Here is a 19,016-nt window from a genome sequence, read left to right on the forward strand (position 1 = left end):
AACAGCCAGCATAATGGCATAAAATCTCAAACCCTCATCCCAAAAAAAGGGAAATGTTCATACCCGCCCAATCGGGTAGAACTAGCATACAGAAATGGAGGGGAACACTAGTTCTCAGCCTCCAAACAAATGGCTACCAAAAATAGAAGCAGAAACGGAGCAGAAACAATAAAATAGGAAAGCCCTACCTCACAGCCAAAAGGGCAAAACAGGAATCTGAACCATAAAATAAATATCCCGTAGAAGTAGCTAAAAATCATGGCAATCCAAAGTTTCCCCGAGTTGGATCCAACGAGCCCAACCTCGCGACGATCCCACGCCCGTAGCTCCCACAACAAACAAAATAGTGAATCCTCATGAAGAGGATTTTGGGTTTTACTCTCCAACTTTCCAATTTGAAAGTGAGAAGTGAGGAATTAAATTCTTCTTTGGATATTTATTCACTTTTTGGGTGAATAATCGATTAGGGCATTTAACCAGCCAATCCAGTTAAACCCCAAATCAACCCAAACAAAAATAGGCTATTCCTATAAATAGGAATTCATCTATGGAAAAGCTGCCAAAAATTAAAATAAAATAATTAAAAAGCCCGAAAACCCAAAAACACATAAATCTCCTTAATAACTTTCGCAACAATGCGAACCTCTAAATGCATAGATACACTTACTGGTCTAATCACATAATGCAAATGAGTTCGGATTTAATAATCATCGAAAGGTTTAAATTAAACATTTAATAAAGGATACATCGACCATACAAGGACGACATTGGTAAAATATGAACGGCTAAATCACTAACTCCATGTGCCATTGCCAGGGATATAAATCATGCACACTAAACAACACGATCAAGTGCAATTGCATATAATAACATAGCCGAAGCAACAATGCATTAAATCACCTAATTTAACCATTTATTTAATTAGATTAAAATAATCTATTTACATCACTCAATTTCACAAAAGGCATAGCAATGCAGGAATGAAGTAAAAAGCCATAGCATTAAATCCATCACATAACAAAAATCAGAGGTATGTCCAAAGACCAGATAACCAGATAACATCATAAAACACACTGTCATCTCAAAATGGCATCATCATGAAATATGATTAACTGAACAACATAGTAGTCTAATATCTATGATATTGGAATCAAAGAGTAACATCTGACCCTCGGGTCCTCTCAAATGTAAACATAACATGAGTACCAAATATCTCTCTAATCAGAAATATAACAAGGTAAATGTCTGTTGCACATAACCCAATAAATCAACATGGACAATCCATTTCTAATCATTAATGCATTTAATAATGATTGATTACTCTGCATTAAAAAAGCATTTAAAACACATAAGCAAACACAGTCAAAAACATGACTAACCACTGCTACAGGAACCTAGTCCAGTGTAGCATGGTAAAAGAACATAGTGCAATCTCTACACACATCTCAGGGTAATCACGGAAAAACCTCATGATACCACCTCGCTCCTGGTAACCACTGGCACAAACCTTAGTGAACCAAAAATCACATCATAATCTCAAAGATCAGTCAAAAGCATAATAAAAAAAGAAACTGATACAAAAACATAAATCCAAAGACCTCAACGGTGTAGACCACTTAGGGTCACAAGCATGATCCCATCACAAAAAAAGATCATCAAGGTTGCATCCATTAGGACGACTTAAAAAAGTCAAATGGGAGAGGCACTACATAGCAGATGTGTTGTTGAAACAACTAAATAAGACCATGGACAGTATAAGGACCTCAAAAACCAACTCTTGTAAATTTGGTTCTTTGTTAGTTTTTTTATTTTTCTATGTACAAAAGTTTTTCCCTTCTAAAGGTACAGTTGTATGGAGAAAAGATATTCCAGTTTTGTATCAGATAAATGAGTTTATTGTAGAAATGGGTATAAATTTTGATAAGGTAATGGATAACTATTTTGAAGACTTCAAAGAGAGGATGAATAATAGATTCAGAATTCTTCCCAAGCTTGTTGAAGATATAAGGATGATGTATGCTTCATGGTTGACTCTAACAAGGTATACATTTAGGTAGTTAGACCTTGAGTTGCATGGGTGAAACCTCTTCCCTATGAGGTAAATATTGATGAAGCCAAAGATATTATAGAGGCACTGGTAAATGAGCCACTAGACCCAAGGCAACAAATTTTTGGAACCTATGATGAAGCTAAGGCCAAAATTGAGCTTGAAATCAAGCTACCACAGGCCATAAGCAAGGGCAAGAGGAAAATAGCCAATTGAAAACTTCAACTGGTCCTCTTATGCTCACCGAGGGAAAAGGTGAAGAAGAAGGAGGAGAAGAAGAAGGAGAAGAAGAAGAAGGAGAAGAAAAATCTGTAGAAGAACAACCAAAGAAGAAAGGTTAAGGTAATCATTACCAAACCTAAGAAAAAGTCTACTACTGTATTTACTAGAAGAACTAGAAAAGGTAAGCAGGAACCTATACTAGTCAGGCCTGCACCCACATTCAAACAAAGGCTCAAACAATTGGAAGAAGGAGCTGGCATCACAAATTTCAAGGCATTGAAATTTGAAACTAGAACAGATGCTGAGAAAATGCAGATTGAGGAACTGGTACTCAATAAGATGGGTAAATGAAAATACTCCCTAGACCAGATTGCCCCTCAAATCTCAAAAGAACTACTAGAGAGATTGCAACCGAGATGGGAGTCAGCCACCCAAATGGTAAAAGATATTTATGAGCAATCCCTAAAGAATCTTCGACCAAGTCTCATTGAAGCAAAAGTAAAAACTGAAATGAAAAGCCATGAAGGTAAAATGATGATCAGATTCCACACCTATTTGATTTTGATTAAAGACATTGAACATGTTGTAAATTATGGTACAAACATGTGGAAAAACATCTATCATCTATATAAGCCCATTGAAGACCTAGTAGAAATCAAAGATGATGATAGTAGCAATGATGATGAGTTTGACAGTACTCCATTCATCACAGTCTCACCAGGAGAGCTCCATGCACTGATGGAAGATAAAGAGGAAGAAGACAAGGAGGAAGAAGCTAAAGAGGAAGATAAGGAGGAAGATGATCCAGTGGAAATTGCAGAAAAAGTTATTGCATCCCTTCCTCACTCTCCACCTTAAACTATGATGTCATCAAGGTTGGAGTCAGTTTCAGTAGGTTTGATAACATCTACATCAGATTTATCATCTGCACCTGCCACATCTCAGCTCTAGGTATCAACAATGGAAGTGTCTACCACTTCATCTACTGAGTTGCATCCCTCTTCTTCAGCTAATGAGCTAGCCTCCTCAGCTCCATCATCATTAGTCGGTATAGCAGCAAGTTCCACAATTTTGTCAATTCCAATTTGTTCTACAATTTTGTCAGCATTATCTACATCTATTTCAGACCCAGTTAGTTTAGATACTGCATTATCGAGTGTATCACCATTTTTGGCAAGTACTCTAGTTTTTGATTTGGTATATACTCCTATTGGCACTCAACCCTCAAGCATCCCAGTTTTCACTACTAGTCCTTCCATCTCTACTATTTTGTCTATTCCTAAGGTCAAACCAGTCATCACAGAAGTCAAAAAAAAGCAACCATTAAGACTTATGATCACTGGAAAGGAAATTCTTGAAGATATTGACTTAGACACAAAGATAGTAATCCCAAAGATTGACTATGAAAATGCTACCATTGAAGAAATGAGGTATGCTAGTCAACTAATTGAGATGAAGGCTACATAGAAGCAACTAAGGTCTAAAAGGGATAAGGAATATAGAATAATTGAGAATGCCTGGAATATAATTACAGAAGCTATAGATGTTGAAGTAGATTCTACTCAACACATTTTGATTCAGTTAGAAGAGGCTATAAATAAATTCAATGAGGACACCTTTGGTCAAGAAAAGTTGATGGAGAAGGCAGAAAAGAAGTTTGATAATAAGGTGCTTGAGCACATTGCTCAGCATATAGCAATAAAATAGGTTGAATTAACCACAGTTTTGGTCAACATTGAAAATTCTTTTAATAATATAATATCTCTTTTTGCTAAGCTTTGTGATGTTACCGAGTATACTAAGGAGATAAGAGAGAAATTGAATAAGATAGATGAGGATCTAAAGGCAAGCACACAAAACCTAAAGGTTGACCCCAGTTCAAGCTCATCTCATCACCTCAAGATCAAATTTTTGTCAGAGAAGCAGGCAGAATTGTTGAGAGAAGAGGCAAGGATTTGATCTACATTGTTAGATATTCAGAATATGATCCTTCCCATCATGGGCACAATGCAGAAGCACATTGCACATTCAAAAACATTGATCCATGACAACAATTTCTCTATTGCAGAACATGTGATTGAACTCTCTGCAGAAGTTCAAGTAGCTCTATCCACATGCAAAAGAATTGGGATAAAACTCTGCAACTCATTCTCCAGGTACATTCTGAGTTCATCTCACATTTTGGTGTCTCTATGTAAATACATTATTTTATTCTTTGGCATTATTGTCAAAAAGGGGGAGAAAGAGATACTCAGGAAGAAATATTGGTGAGATAAATGTACAAAAGGGACAAAGAGATACTGTAAATAAAAGTCATATAACTCATGTAAATACCTTGTGTATATTGTATGGGGGAGTTATATGTAAGGAAGCCATGTATATTCAGCAGAATCAGTCATCAGTATCTTAAATGTTGTATATAATTTTGGCTCATAAGTGTTTTTGGTCACTAATGCCAAAGGGGGAGATTGTTGGAATTATGATATATTTGTCATTAGTTACAACACGTATTCAATCCTGAATGCTTACCGAGCTCATACCAAGCATTCCCTTGGAAATCGAGCATATGGGCAGTTCAGTAGTGTTTGCCAAGTTCATAGTGGTTACCGAGCAGAACATTGTTCTCCAAGCAGTTAGTGCTCACCAAGCTTCGCAATGTTTATCGAGTGATCAAGGTAACACTAATACATTTGGTACCAAATTGCAACAGCAGTGTCGTTGTAGTTTTTTCGTCACAACCTTGTTGTTGTTGCAATTGCGATGATAGACCGTCACAATTGTGACGATGACAGGGTTGTGACAAAAAAATTGCAATGGCATTGTCGTTGCAATTTGGTACCAAATGTGTTAGTGTAAACAAAGGACTTAGTGTTTACCGAGTGATCAAGGTAAATAAAGGAACTTAGTGTTTATCGAGTGATCAAGGTAAACAAAAGACTTAGTGTTTACTGAGTGATCAAGGTAAATGAAGAACTTAGTGTTTACCGAGTAAACAAGGTAAATGAAGGAATCAGTGTTTACCAAGTGAAGAAGGTTATCAATGGATTCAATTTTTACCGAGTGACACAATATTCACTGAGTCACCAATGGTTACCGAGTTTCAAGCTACTTAAAATGATTAGTATGGACCATGCCTCTACTCTTACCAAGTGCATGATGATGCAGTGTATTGTAGTGGATGTCGAGTATCAAAAGGTCACCAAGTCAGTTTGTGGAACTCGAGTTTTCTACTATTTGGTCGACTCAGTAAAGATTTGTTCACTTGTGTTTGGCCGACCTTGCCAGTGTAAATATTGGAATGGTATATATCATTTGAAGAGAAGCAATGTTGTATGTCGTCGTTGGTAATATTTTGCAATATTTTGAGAACAAGGAAAGTGAATCAGCAATAGAACAGAGGAATACGACAAGGTAAACATAGATGTAGAAAATTTATATCTATCACATTAGGTGATTAGAGCATAAAGGATCTTATCAGCAATCAGTTGTAACCAGATCTAGTGCTTCATTCTAACAGGTGAATCAGTTTGTAAATCCTTTAATAGGGTAGACTTAACAATCTTTTGTAAATCTCCTAACAGAGTGCATACTTCATTGTATGTTTGTAAATCCTCTAACAAGGTGGATCTAGCAATCCTACTTGCTCCTAACAGCGCAGATCATCAGAAGTGATCATTGTAAGCCTTAACAGGCAAACTTTATACTGCAGTATTGAAGTTTTGTGGGCATCATCCCCAACCCAGTTTGACTTTCTAATTGGAAGGTTTATGGGTTACCAAATCAGTGTGTTCATGTGTTATAAATGTTTATCTTTTCATGCATACAGTAGATTAGATGGATGAATGGTGAATATGTTATTATACAGAATTAATTTAAAGTCTTAGAGTTACTGATTCACCCCTCCCCTCTCAGTAACCTTGTTAGTCTTGATTATTTCCAACATTAACTTGTGCCCTAGATTTCCCCAATGTCTTCAAAACTGAGTGGATTAAGATTGTCTTAAGAAGAATTCATGATAGCTTAGTATGGTTAGAAAATGGACTAGTTAAAATCACAAATAAAAGTGTTCATAGGGTAATAGGGTATCCAACCCTAGATTGGCCAAAAACTATGAGAAGTGAATCAAAGGAAGTCATTGAAAAGAACACAGGGGCTATATGGAACAAAAGGGGAATGATCATTGTCACGATCATAGATCCCCTGATAGCTTTTGTAGTGAGGATAATAACACACAAATTTTATTAATCAAACCAAGAGGGCTTAGTCTAAATTTGGATCTATTCTGGTATGTATTTTCTTCTATGTTCAGAATACATTTCCTACATTTGGTAAGCTTGCATGTAAGATGTGTTGGCGCTCAAAATTGTAGCCCTAATTTTGAGCACTTTTGAGAAAATTAAGCCGTATAAACGCTTTTAAGTGCATGGATACTCGGTTGTCAGTTTGAGGCCTAAGAGGTGTTTAATGTTTCTAACACCTTCCATTCAGCCCATCGACTTGTTCCATGATGATAAAATGCCATTTTGAGTCATTATGTGAAGTCTCATTTTGAGCATTTGTTAATTCTGCATTTTCACCGAAGTGTAAAAAAGTGATAGAAGAGCATGTGTACAACTGAATATCTCACAACTAGAAATGTTTTATGACTCACCACTTTGGAAATATTTAGTTTCCATACTTGAGAGCCTATGCTTAAAATTTCAAGTCATTTCAAGTCTGTTTGACTAGGTTTTGAATCCCTCAAAGTTGGTCTTTTAATTTTGTCATGTTGATGCAATTAGTTCAAAATTCTGGAAAGCCCTGTTTGACGAGCTATAACTTTGACCCAGTTGACCAAAATGCTAAATTTTTTTTTGCATTGCATTTTAAACATTAAGGACATGTTATGTTTCAATTTTGAGCTTATGACGATTCTGTTTGATCAATTTTCAAATGCAATTCCATACAGAATTTATAACTTTTTACTGGTGTCAGCATTTGCAGATTTGTTGGAACCCTCTGTTCGTGACATCATAACTCCTAATCTATGATAGGTGAGATCAAATGGATTGTACCATTATGTTTTCTTCCAAAAATACTTTAAGTGTGCCAGTTTTTAAGTCTTGACGAATCCACCTGCACACTTTTCCAGGTCAATTCCATTTGCAAAAATAGCTTTTCAGACATTGTTTCTAGTCTGCAAAATCCAAGTAGCCCACTTTGACTCTTCACCAAACGCATCTTGTTATTCATCATGAGCTCAAATTGTAGATCCATACTCTCCTCATGACAAAGATTCAATGCCCCATTTTTCATCCTCCCAAGTGTCCATTTGCCCAGTTTTCAAAGCCAAATCCGAACCCAATTTATTATTTTCTAACTTTTTTTCTTGTAGGCAGTTCTGAAGGGTCAACTTTGATAGTCAATATCTTTTGACTGCAGATTCGTCATGAGACAAGATTCAACATGGTGCAAGTTTGCAGAACAGAGAATCAATATGTTTAATTTCAGAGCTTGGTCAGGTGTTTGGATCAATTTTTAAGGCCATTCAATGGACCTCCTAGCATGAAATTGACAGTTTGCATAGAAAGGTGAAAGTGATTTTTTAAGTTGAATCAACAATGCAAATTAATTTCAGTAAAATTCAGAAGACTAATAGATCAGTTTGAGAATTCAGTTGTTTGGAAACGAATTTTTTTTTAGTCGTGCCCGCTTTGGGGCCCGACTAAGTTCATCTAATTACATAGATATTAACTTGGAATCAGAGGAGTTCTTAAAGGGGTACTTATTTCTTATCACAACATATTGGGGATGCATAGTTCTCAAGTCATGACTATTGTTAATGATGGAGGAGGAGTGCAAAGATATTATGTTCCATGTATATGGATGCGAGGCAGGAACTTCAGAAGCAAGTACCAAAAAGGGTACGAATAATCAAGAATCTTCTAGCAAATTAAAGATCCAAAAAAAAATTGGTAGATTTGGCACGGGTCTTTTCACTTAGAGAAAAAATTCAAGGGAAAAATACAAATGTATTCTACACAAGCTGATTAGATAGTGCATCAAGAGCTATACAATCCTCTTCTATGGTAAATTTGAGAGATTGAAAATATGTGGCAGAAGATATTGGTTTGAATGGAAAGGACCCAAAGATAATATCAAATACTAAAGACAGTGAAGATATTGATTTGGAGGAAGGTTTTAAAATGTTAACTGTTTGCTCAAGATTGTGAGCGTATTCATAGGTGAGGAAAAAGATTATCAAAGCCATAGATAATCAAGCTTTTAAAAAAAATCCTTTTTATAAGATGTTTTATAATCTATAAACATCTAAACACTTAGTCCAACCTGACTACTAGACCTCCCCGTTGTTGAAAGTTAATTTGCATTGGTGAATGTAATTGTCCTCACTAACAAGGCAAGCAATGGATCTAAGTGTGCTTTAAGAGCATTGTGTAGATCATTATCCTCTTCAGAAAAACCACTAGAAATTGAATCTAAGGTGGCATAGCCACTTGTAAAAGAAACAATTCATAGGCAAAAGAAGAAGCCATAGGAGCATGTTTAGAAGAGAGCCATCCCACGCCATAAAGACAGGGAGCTGTCTAAAGACCCACGTGGTCATTGGAGCCACCAAATGATGGAGGAACAAGCCAACAATTTAAAAGACCATCCATGCATTGAATTAAAAGGCAGCGGCATGAAACAAGGCATATTTTGCATAAAGGGGAGGTAGGGAATGTGCCAAGAGATCAAGCCACTATAGAAAAAGAGGTGCCAGATTGAAAAGTAGAGGATGATCTATTAAGTTGGGTAGTATATGAGTATTTGGGAAAAGGAAATATGTTGGCTATTTTTTGCAAGTCTCGTGAAGGGGTGGAATAGCTTGAAATGCATGATCCTACCGAAAAACTAATACCATTATCTGGCATTCATGGCATAGAAAATTTAGAACAGAGACATATTGATGGTAGGTTCCGTGTCATATGCCTTGAAGATGTAAGGCACTATAAAGGGGATATCAAATTTGATGATCCATAGAAGCAGTTAGTTATAGAGAATCCAAAGTTATTGTCTGGTAGTATTCTTGATGGGTTCATTGACTATGCTATAAATTTGATAAAATTGGATCCTGGGAACTAGTATTTTTTAGCTATGCCAAGGGTTGGTTTGAGGGAAACATTATTTTTAATCTTATTTCTTATGTACAAGTGTATGAAACAAGAAATGACATGATGCAATCCATTTCTTATATACGAGATGGGGCTATCTCATTAGATGGAGGCATCATCAAGCACAGCAGGACATCCCATGCTAATAAGGGATTGAAGCAAGAAGCCGTAGTTTTAAACAGAGAACCACAGTCAAAGTTGAGAGCCACTAGCTGTAGGGTAAGGAAAAGCATTAAAAGGTTTAGTCCCACATTGGGGACATGTTGAATTTGATATAATTTAAGTACTATTCATCACAAGAGGCTTACTATCTATTAGATAGTGCCTTTTAGAAGAAAAGGTTCTCTCTTAGGGGCCCCACCTGTAGCCAGGTTGGAGGTGACATCATTCATATGTCAACCCAATATTTTAAATGAAAAAGAAAATAAGTTGACATGGTGCCAAAAGGAAGATCATGCGAGACAATGACACGTGGCGAGATCGTGCAATGTCAACAATTTCGCAAGATGAAGGTGCCTGGGAGATAAATAATGCAAGAATATGGGTAGTTGACAAGTGGCAAGAGGGTCCCAGCTGGCAATGAGGTAGCAGAGAAGTGCAGGCTTACACGGATGCACAAGATTTGACGGTCTGCACATCCCTACAAAACCAAAATGCTCAAGATTTAAAGAATGCAAGGAAGCGGGGATACGCCACATGGCACCGAGCCCACCCAATGATGACATGGCACTACATTCAAAAGGTCGGCCAATCAAACACTACCACGTGGCACACTAGTCAAACCTAGTTTGACCTCAAGATTCAAGGAAAGGATAAATTTTCAAATCATAAAAAGTTTATTATTTTAAATTATTTCTCAAAAAATGCACGCTCAATATTTTAAATTCAAGAGGGCTTTTAATCTATAGTGTAAACTTTGGACATTTTAAATTTTTGAAAATTTTAAAATTAGAATTGCAGTCTTAGCTGAGGCTTCTGGCAAAGGGATATTTTTCAAACTAGCTTTTAGAGGGTTTTCGATAAGCGAAGTATGTGATATTATTTATCATCAAAATCGTGAGAATTTGAATTTTCTAATTTTGGAGTTAGTTTTTACACAAAAATTCATTTGTTCGACTTATAGCCAAAAATGTGAAATTTGGGGCCTTCTCAGTGGAATGAGTTAAAATTCAAAATGCAGTTGCAAGATTAGTAACGTATACTGAGAATTCAGTTTGGGGTAAATTCTAATCATATTCACTTAGTCAAAACTCAGATTTCACTAGCATTTTCATGGAAGATCAGATATTTTGATGACTCAACAAGTTTTCATCATTTCAACAAAGATATTTTCTAATCAAGAACAGAAAAATGATGAAACCAAATCAAATCAAAGAGGTAGAAAGATGAAAGAGGTGATTCAATTGCAAGAGATGGAATTCCAAATGGACACATGTCATCTTCAAAATAGATCCAAGAATTCATCTTTTCTATATCTTTCTATCTTTCTTTCATTGTGGGGGTTGACAATTTGCTCTGGATAATACCAATATGGTTCTAGTTCTACTATTAAAACTAGGATTATAGATGGTTTTGCTTCCTGACTATCGAGCTGAGCTCTAGCAGTGAAGGCCACGCATCCACCCTGTACAAATTTGCATTTCATTTTCATGGGTTGTATTTATGAGATAATGGATATTAATGCTAGATCGTGTGAATTATCTTGAGTTTCATTTTGTGTTACCAGTTACTATATTTAGTCTTTTCCAAGGATAAATACAAAAGGGGATTTACATAATTTATTTGAGTTCTCTCATTCTGTCTCCTTTTTCTTCATATGTCATTAACTTTGTGATTAAGTGAATAATGTTCATTTGGTTTAAGACATTTTGGATGAAGTGTGTATCTGATCTTTGTTGCTTTTGACTCAAGCAGTTAAGTAAATGCTTTATCATTCTAATAGGGTTTTTGGGTGTATGAAGGGGATATTGCATATGTATGGGATTAGGGGATTTTAGTTGATAAACTTGATTGCAATGCAATCTAGTTAGGTCATCCTATTGGTAATGACTCTATGTTTCAATGGATAAGGCGCTGATCACTAAATCAGATGCAAGCTGATATGAAGGTTATTTACACAAAGCTTTTATTCAAATAAATTTAGTTTTTCATGTTTTATATTGGGCTGAAAAGAATTAACCCTTACTCAACTTGTGAATGTCATAGATTTTCATTGAGCTACTATAGATCTATGTCATTTCATGAGTAATTAGGAGATATAAGGGGTTTAATCTGCTTAATAGATTTAGGGATATGTTTTTGCACTGGTACAGTATCAATTGAATCTGAGGTCTACCTGCCTAGGTTTAGCAGAGCCTGAAGTAGAAGAAAGGTCATGCCTTATAGTTGGCCTGTTGTTAAAAGTGATATGTTGAAAATGGGAGTTAGCTACCCCTAGATATGTCACTTTCTTAGTGGGATAATTGAAAACCCTCCAGCATTTTCAAACACCAACAAAATGGCAACTCTGCTGGGGAGTTATGTTGAGATTCATGATAGACAAACCTTGAGAATTTAAAAGAATTCAACACAACATAAGGAACTACATGGAGAAATTTTTTGTATAGCAGTAAGTTGATGTGTTTAGTCCATTTCCTTACTATATTTTCATGCTCCCTAGTAAGCTTTATTCTCTTACAACAGTAGTTCTTGAGTTGAATGTAAATTGTGCTGAGAAATGAATGTACCTTCAATCAGTTCAATTTTGTGAGTTGCTATTGTAAAAATCAAAGTCTAGAATCTAAAAATGGAGAGTATCTTGTTCTCTTTTCAAAATGTTTGAGGATTTGCAAGTTTAGCTTAGGTTGAAAGTCTGGTTTAGAATTAGATCAGTAATAATTTGTGTTTCAAAATTTGTTCTCACAATTGTGAGTGGCGACTCTATCTTTGCAACTAGTGGCATTTAATTGTATGCATATTTTATTGAGGGCTTTTAGCACATTGTTGGGTAGATCTAGATTTGTTGTTGAAAATTTTGTTTGAAAAGAAAAGTGTAGTTTGGATCTGATGTTGTTGAAGAAGTTATGTTTCAGCTTAGTTCAAAAGTTTCAAATTCAAGATAAATCTGAATAAGGAGAAGAACAGATCTAAAGAGGTTGAAACATTAAAAATCTTGGTAAGATTTGTGATGTGCTGGTTCAAAAGGTTCAGCAAAGAATTTGTGAGATTTTGGGTCTACTTTTGTAAGTAGTGAACAAAGAACTTCCAGCCATTCAGATCTTGAGGTATTTTAGTTTTCATGATACTATTCTTGTCATGAAAGAAAGTGGTATATGTATATGTTCTCCATCAAGTGGTTTTCAGCACTATGGGAAGGAGAATAATTTGATAAAGTTCCATACACTTCATAAGAATAAGTTTTAACTTCTTGAATAAAGTTTTGAAGTGTATTTGAAGAAATTTATTTGGTAGTAGATTGTAAGATTGAAGATAATGTTCTATGACTATTATAAGTCTCTCTTCAATTAGTTCATATTTGCAAGTGCTGTTACAAAAGGGTTTAGAATCAAGAATCAATTCATGAAGTGTTTTTTCTTTCCAAGGTTGTATAGATATTCTAAAAATTGTGAGAATGCAAAGTTTTCCATATTGAAGGTCTAGTTCAGAATTCATAAATGGTAAATAGTTTTCAAATATTTTCTCACTAAGTGTGAGTGGTGACTCTAATCTAAATCTTTATACCAGTGCATGTTTTGTCTAAATATTAGAGGCTTTCAATTTTTATGGGCAGATCTAGTTTGTTGGGAAAGAGGAAATATAAGTTTCTTGATTAAGGGTTTATGTGGTTGTTTGTATCAGCTGATATAATTGATTTCAAAAGGTGAATCACTATTGCGATTTCATTTTCCTCTTCAACAAGGTGGCAGTTCTACAAAGGATTCTATCTACAGTGTGAAGGGTTTCATGCTTGCACTTGTGCCAATCAGCAGATCTAAGGTTTCAGACAACAACACATAAAGGTATTTCAATTTTCATACATTTGTCTCTTATGAAAATTGAACGAATGAAATGGTCGCCTCCATCTAGTGGTTTTAGCACTAAGAAAAAGAGGTAGGAGTTTTAAAATTTTATAAGATGGATTCTGAATCTAGGTCTAAAAGTGATGTGCTGACTCTTGAAAGTGTTTGTGCAAATATTGCTAGATTGAAAAGATTCATGATAAGACTATCTTAATGTTAAGAAGTACAATTGGTGATATTAAGGGTCTTAGTGGACTTCAAATTTATATGAAGTTCAAACCAGTAGTTATGAATCTTGACAAGTTTTTCAGACCTAAGGAGTCTTCATGGCCAGTGGCACTCTTAGAATTTTTTATGCCACATTCAGTTGATTGGCCAGCCAAGATAAGATTAGATAAGATTTATGAAATCCAAGATTTTATCATGAAGGTTGAAAATGATTTGAAGGCTAATGAGTTTGATGTTAACAAATGCAACGAGTCCATTGAAAATGATGTCAAGGATGAAGAGTCTCAGTTTTATAAATTAGAGGACAGTAATCAGTAGTCTAATAGTATGCATAATGTTGATTCATATTTTTATGATGATGATTATCAAGAAGAAGAAATATGTGACAGTAGTAGTAGTCCTTCTTCTAGTGATGAATGTGAATGTGTTACAATGCTAGTTGTCGAGGTATTGTCTGAAAAGGAAGATGTATGGGATGATCATAATTCTAATTTTTCACACTCTATTACTAAGAAATCTGCTGTTACAAATGTGCCAAGCCATCCAGATAGTGATCTCAACCAAGGAGAGGAAACTAGTAGTGAAATCTTGTTAAGTGTTGATGAGATTTTTGAGTTGTTGGCTCATGATTTTGAAAGGTATGCTAACCAATCTAAGGATTCTTGTGTTTTGACACATTATGCAAATTCATGTGGTGAAGTCATTTCCCCTAAATTTGATGCTGAAGAAGATACAGTTTCAAAATATGCTCTGTCAAGTTTGTGAGGTGTATGTGATGGTAGTTTGTATATCAATACACATGACGACTTCTATGTTGAGAATGAAGATGTAGGGATAAGGTCTATTGCTGGTTCATTGTCTTTTTCCTTTCATGAGGCTGAGATAAATTCATATAGCTCATGTGTTGAGAAAAGTAATACTAATGAAATGGTTTATCCTAGTGAGTTATTTGAGGGAAAATTCGATATGGATCAGCATATGGTGAGCATGCAATTTCATGATAATTCTTATGATTTGGGATCTAATCATTTGTTGGAATGTGAAGAAGATGTAGCATGTGTTCAATCTGATTTATGGAGTACTGATATTGCAAATGAGGAGAAATTAGATTCTACATACTCTTCACACCCAGAGGCACAAGGTGAGTTACAAATTGATTCATGTAACTCGTTGAATGAAATAGAGTACCAAGATTTTGTGTTTCCAGTTGAAGGAATACCTGATTCAGTTAGTAGTGATTAGTTTTAGTTTTTTGTCAGTTGCTATGATCACACTGATTGATATTTTCATAGTGAGCAAGATGAAGAAAGTCTAATTTTTATATACACTATGAAGATGATGATAGTTTTATTTTGCCTAATAAGCTGATTGCAAATGTTGATGTGCTGGGTGAAATAAATGGAAATGAGAATTTTAGTTTACCTTAGGAGAATGTAAATGACAATCAAGTGTATGACAGAGGTAAGGAGTTCTAAAACTTTTTGGTGGCCCAGGGCCATCGCTTGTACATAGTAGTGCTAGTTGTTGTTTGCTTTCAATAAAGTTGTTCAAGAGAGTTTTTTGAAGTTCAGATGTGTGGTCTGCTTCTACCAGAGATCTAAATCCTTGCCATTCCCACAAGGGACATGCATCCCCATACAAAGCCACTATTGGCACTCAAAATTGTAGCCCTAATTTTAGGCACTTTTGAGAAAATTAAGCCCTATAAACGCTTTTAAGTGCATGCATACCTGATTGTCAATTTGAGGCCTAAGAGGTGTTTAATGTTTCTAACACCTTCCATTCAGCCCATCCACTTGTTCCATGATGATAAAATGCCATTCTGAGTCATTATGTGAAGTCTCATTTTGAGCATTTGTCAATTCTGCATTTTCACGTAAGTGTCAAACAATGACAGGAGGGCATGTTTTCAACTGAATATCTCACAACTAGAAATGTTTCATGACTCACCACTTTGGGAATAGTTAGTGTCCATATCTAAGAGCCTATTTTTCAGATTTCAAGTCACTTCGAGTCCATTTGACTAGGTTTTAAATCCCTCGAAGTTGGTCTTTTAATTTTGTCATGCTAATGCAATTAGTTCAAAATTTTGGAAAGCCCTGTTTGATGAGCTATAACTTTGACCTAGTTGACCAAAATGCTAAATTTCCTTTTGTGTTGCATTGTAGATGTCAGGGACATGTTATGTTTCAAGTTTGAGCTTATGATGAATTTTCAAACGCAATTCCAAACACAATTTCTAACTTTTTACTCGTGTTAGCATTTGCAGATTTGTTGGAACCCCTGTTCGTGACATCATAACTCCTAATCCATGATAGGTGAGATCAAATGGATTGTACCATTTTGATGTCTTCCAAAAATACTTTAAGTGTTCCAAGTTTTTAAGTCTTGACGAATCCATTTGCACACTTTTCTAAGTCAATTCCATTTGAAAAAATTGCTTTTCAAACATTGTTTCCAATCTGCAAAATCCAAGTAGCCCACTTTGACTCTTCGCCAAACATGTCCTATTATTCGTCATAAGCTCAAATTGTAGATCCATACTCTCCTCATGAAAAATATTCAATGCCCCAATTTTCGTCCTCCCAAGTGTCCATTTGCCCAATTTTCAAAGCCAAATCCGAACCCAATTTATTGTTTTCTAACTTGTTTTCTTGTAGGCAGTTCTGAAAGGTCAACTTTGATAGTCAATATCTTTTGACTGTGGATTCTTCATGAGATGATATTTGACATGGTGCAAGTTTACAGAATAGAGAATCAGTATGTTTAATTTCAGAGCTCGGTTAGGTGTTTAGATCAATTTTTAAGGCCAGTCAATGGACCTCCTAGCATGAAATTGACAATTTGCATAAAAAGGTGAAAGTGAGTTTTTAAGTTGAATCAATGATGCAAATTGATTTCAGTAAAATTCAGAAGACTAATAGATCAGTTTGAGAATTCAGTTGTTTGGAAATAAAAAAAAATTTAGTCGGGCCCACTTTGGGGCCCGACTAAGTTCATCTGATTACATAGATATTATCCTGGAATCAAAGGAGTTTTTAAAGGGGTACTTATTTCTTATCACAACATATTATGGATGTATAGTTCTCAAGTCATGATTGTTGTTAATGATGGAGGAGGAGTGCAAAGATATTATGTTCCATGTATATGGATGCGAGGCAAGAACTTCATAAGCAAGTACCAAAAAGGGTATGAATAATCAAGAATCTTCTAGAAAATTAAAGATCCAGAAAAACAATTGGTAGATTTGGCACGGGTCTTTTCACTTAGAGAAAAACTTCAAGGTAAAAATGCAAATGCATTCTACACAAGCTAATCAAATAGTGTATCAAGAGTTGTACAATCCTCTTCCATGGTAAATTTGGGAGATCGAAAATATGTGGCAGAAGATATTAGTTTGAATGGAAAGGACCCATAGATAATATCAAATACTGAAGACAGTGAAGATATCGAGTTGGAGGAAGGTTTTAAAATGTTAACTATTTGCTCAAGATTGTGAGAGTATTCATAGGTGAGGAAAAAGATTATCAAAGCCGTAGATAATCAAACTTTTAAAAAAAATCCTTTTTATAAGATGTTTTATAATCTATAAACATCTAAATACTTAGTCCAACCTGACTACTAGACCTCCCCATTGTTGAAAGTTAATTTGCATTGGTGAATGTAATTGTCCTTGCTAATAAGGCAAGCAATGGATCTAAGTGTGCTTTAAGAGCATTGTGCAGATCATTATCCTCTTCAGAAAAACCACTGGAAATTGAATCTAAGGTGGCATAGCCACTTGTAAAAGAAACAATTCACAAGCAAAAGAAGAAGCCATAGCAGCATGTTTAGAAGAGAGTCATCCCACGCCATAAAGACAGGGAGTTGTCTAAAGACCCACGTGGTCATTGGAGCCACCAAATGATGGAGGAACAAGCCGACAGTTTAAAAGACCATCCACGCATTGAATTAAAAGGTAGTGGAATGAAACAAGGCATCTTTTGCATGAAGGGGAGGCAGGGAATGTGCCAAGAGATCAAGCCACTGTAGAAAAAGAGGCACCAGATTGAAAAGTAGAGGATGATCTATTAAGTTGGGTAGTATCTGAGTATTTGGGAAAAGGAAATATGTTAGCTATTTTTTGCAAGTCCCGTGAAGGGGTGGAAAGCTTGAAATGCATGATCCTACCAGAAAACTAATACCATTATCTAGCATTCATGGCATTGCAAATTTACAACAAAGACATATTGATGGCAGTTTTTGTGTCATATGCTTTGAAGATGTAAGGCGCTATAAAGGGGATATCAAATTTGATGATCCATAGAAGCAGTTAGTTATAGAGAATCCAAAGTTATTGTCTAGCAGTATTCCTGATGGGTTCATCGACTATGCTGTAAATCTGATAAAATTGGATCCTGGGAACCAATATTTTTTAGCTATGCCAAGGGTTGGTTTGAGGGAAACATTATTTTTAATCTTCTTTCTTATGTGCAAGTGTATGAAACAAGAAATGACATGATGCAAGCCATTTCTTATATACGAGATGGGGCTAGCTCATTAGATGGAGGCATCATCAAGCATAGTAGGACATCCCATGTTAAGAAGGGATTGAAGCAAGAAGCCACAGTTTTAAACAGAGAACCACAGTCAAAGTTGAGAGCCACTAGCTGTAGGGTAAGGAAAAGCATTAAAAGTTTTAGTCCCACATTGGGGACGTGTTGAATTTGATATAGTTTAAATACTATTCATCACAAGAGGCTTAATGTCTTTTAGATAGTGCCTTTTAGAAGAAAAGGTTCTCACTTAGGGGCCCCATCTACGGCTAGGTTGGAGGTGACATCAGTCGGATGTCAACCCAATATTTTTAATGAAAAAGAAAACAAGCTAACATGGCGCCAAAAGGAAGATCGTGTGAGATGATGACACGTGGCAAGATCGTGCGGCATCTAGAATTTTGCAAGATGAATGTGCCTAGGAGATAAATAATGCAGGAATGCAAGCATTTGACAAGTGGCAATAGGGTCCTAGCTAGCAGTGAGGTGGCAGAGAAGTGTAGGCTCACATGAATGCACAGGATGCTGCCACGTGGCAGATCCGACGATCCTTGTATCCCCGTAGAACCAAAATGCTCAAGATTTAAAGAATGCGGGGAAGCGGGGGAGCACCACATGGCACCGAGCTCACCCAATGATGACATGGCACTACCTCCAAAAGGTCAACCAATCAAACACTACCATGTGGCACACTGGTCAAACCTAGTTTGACCCTGAGATTCAAGGAAAGCAAAAAATTTCAAATCATAAAAAGTTTATTATTTTAAATTATTTCTCAAAAAATGCACATTCAATCTTTTAAATTCAAGAGGGTTTTTAATCTATAGTGTAAACT

General features: G+C 35.7%; 1 pseudogene; it reads left to right on the forward strand.

The window, feature by feature from the left end:
* The first annotated feature begins 17,552 nt into the window (after positions 1 to 17,552).
* On the forward strand, positions 17,553 to 18,350 carry LOC149564205 (protein DEFECTIVE IN MERISTEM SILENCING 3-like; annotated as a pseudogene).
* Positions 18,351 to 19,016: the final 666 nt, after the last annotated feature.

The sequence above is a fragment of the Cupressus sempervirens genome, chromosome 4, assembly GCF_028749045.1.
Source record: "Cupressus sempervirens isolate cs-2001-9-10 chromosome 4, ASM2874904v1, whole genome shotgun sequence".
In the NCBI taxonomy this organism is placed as follows: Eukaryota; Viridiplantae; Streptophyta; class Pinopsida; order Cupressales; family Cupressaceae; genus Cupressus; species Cupressus sempervirens.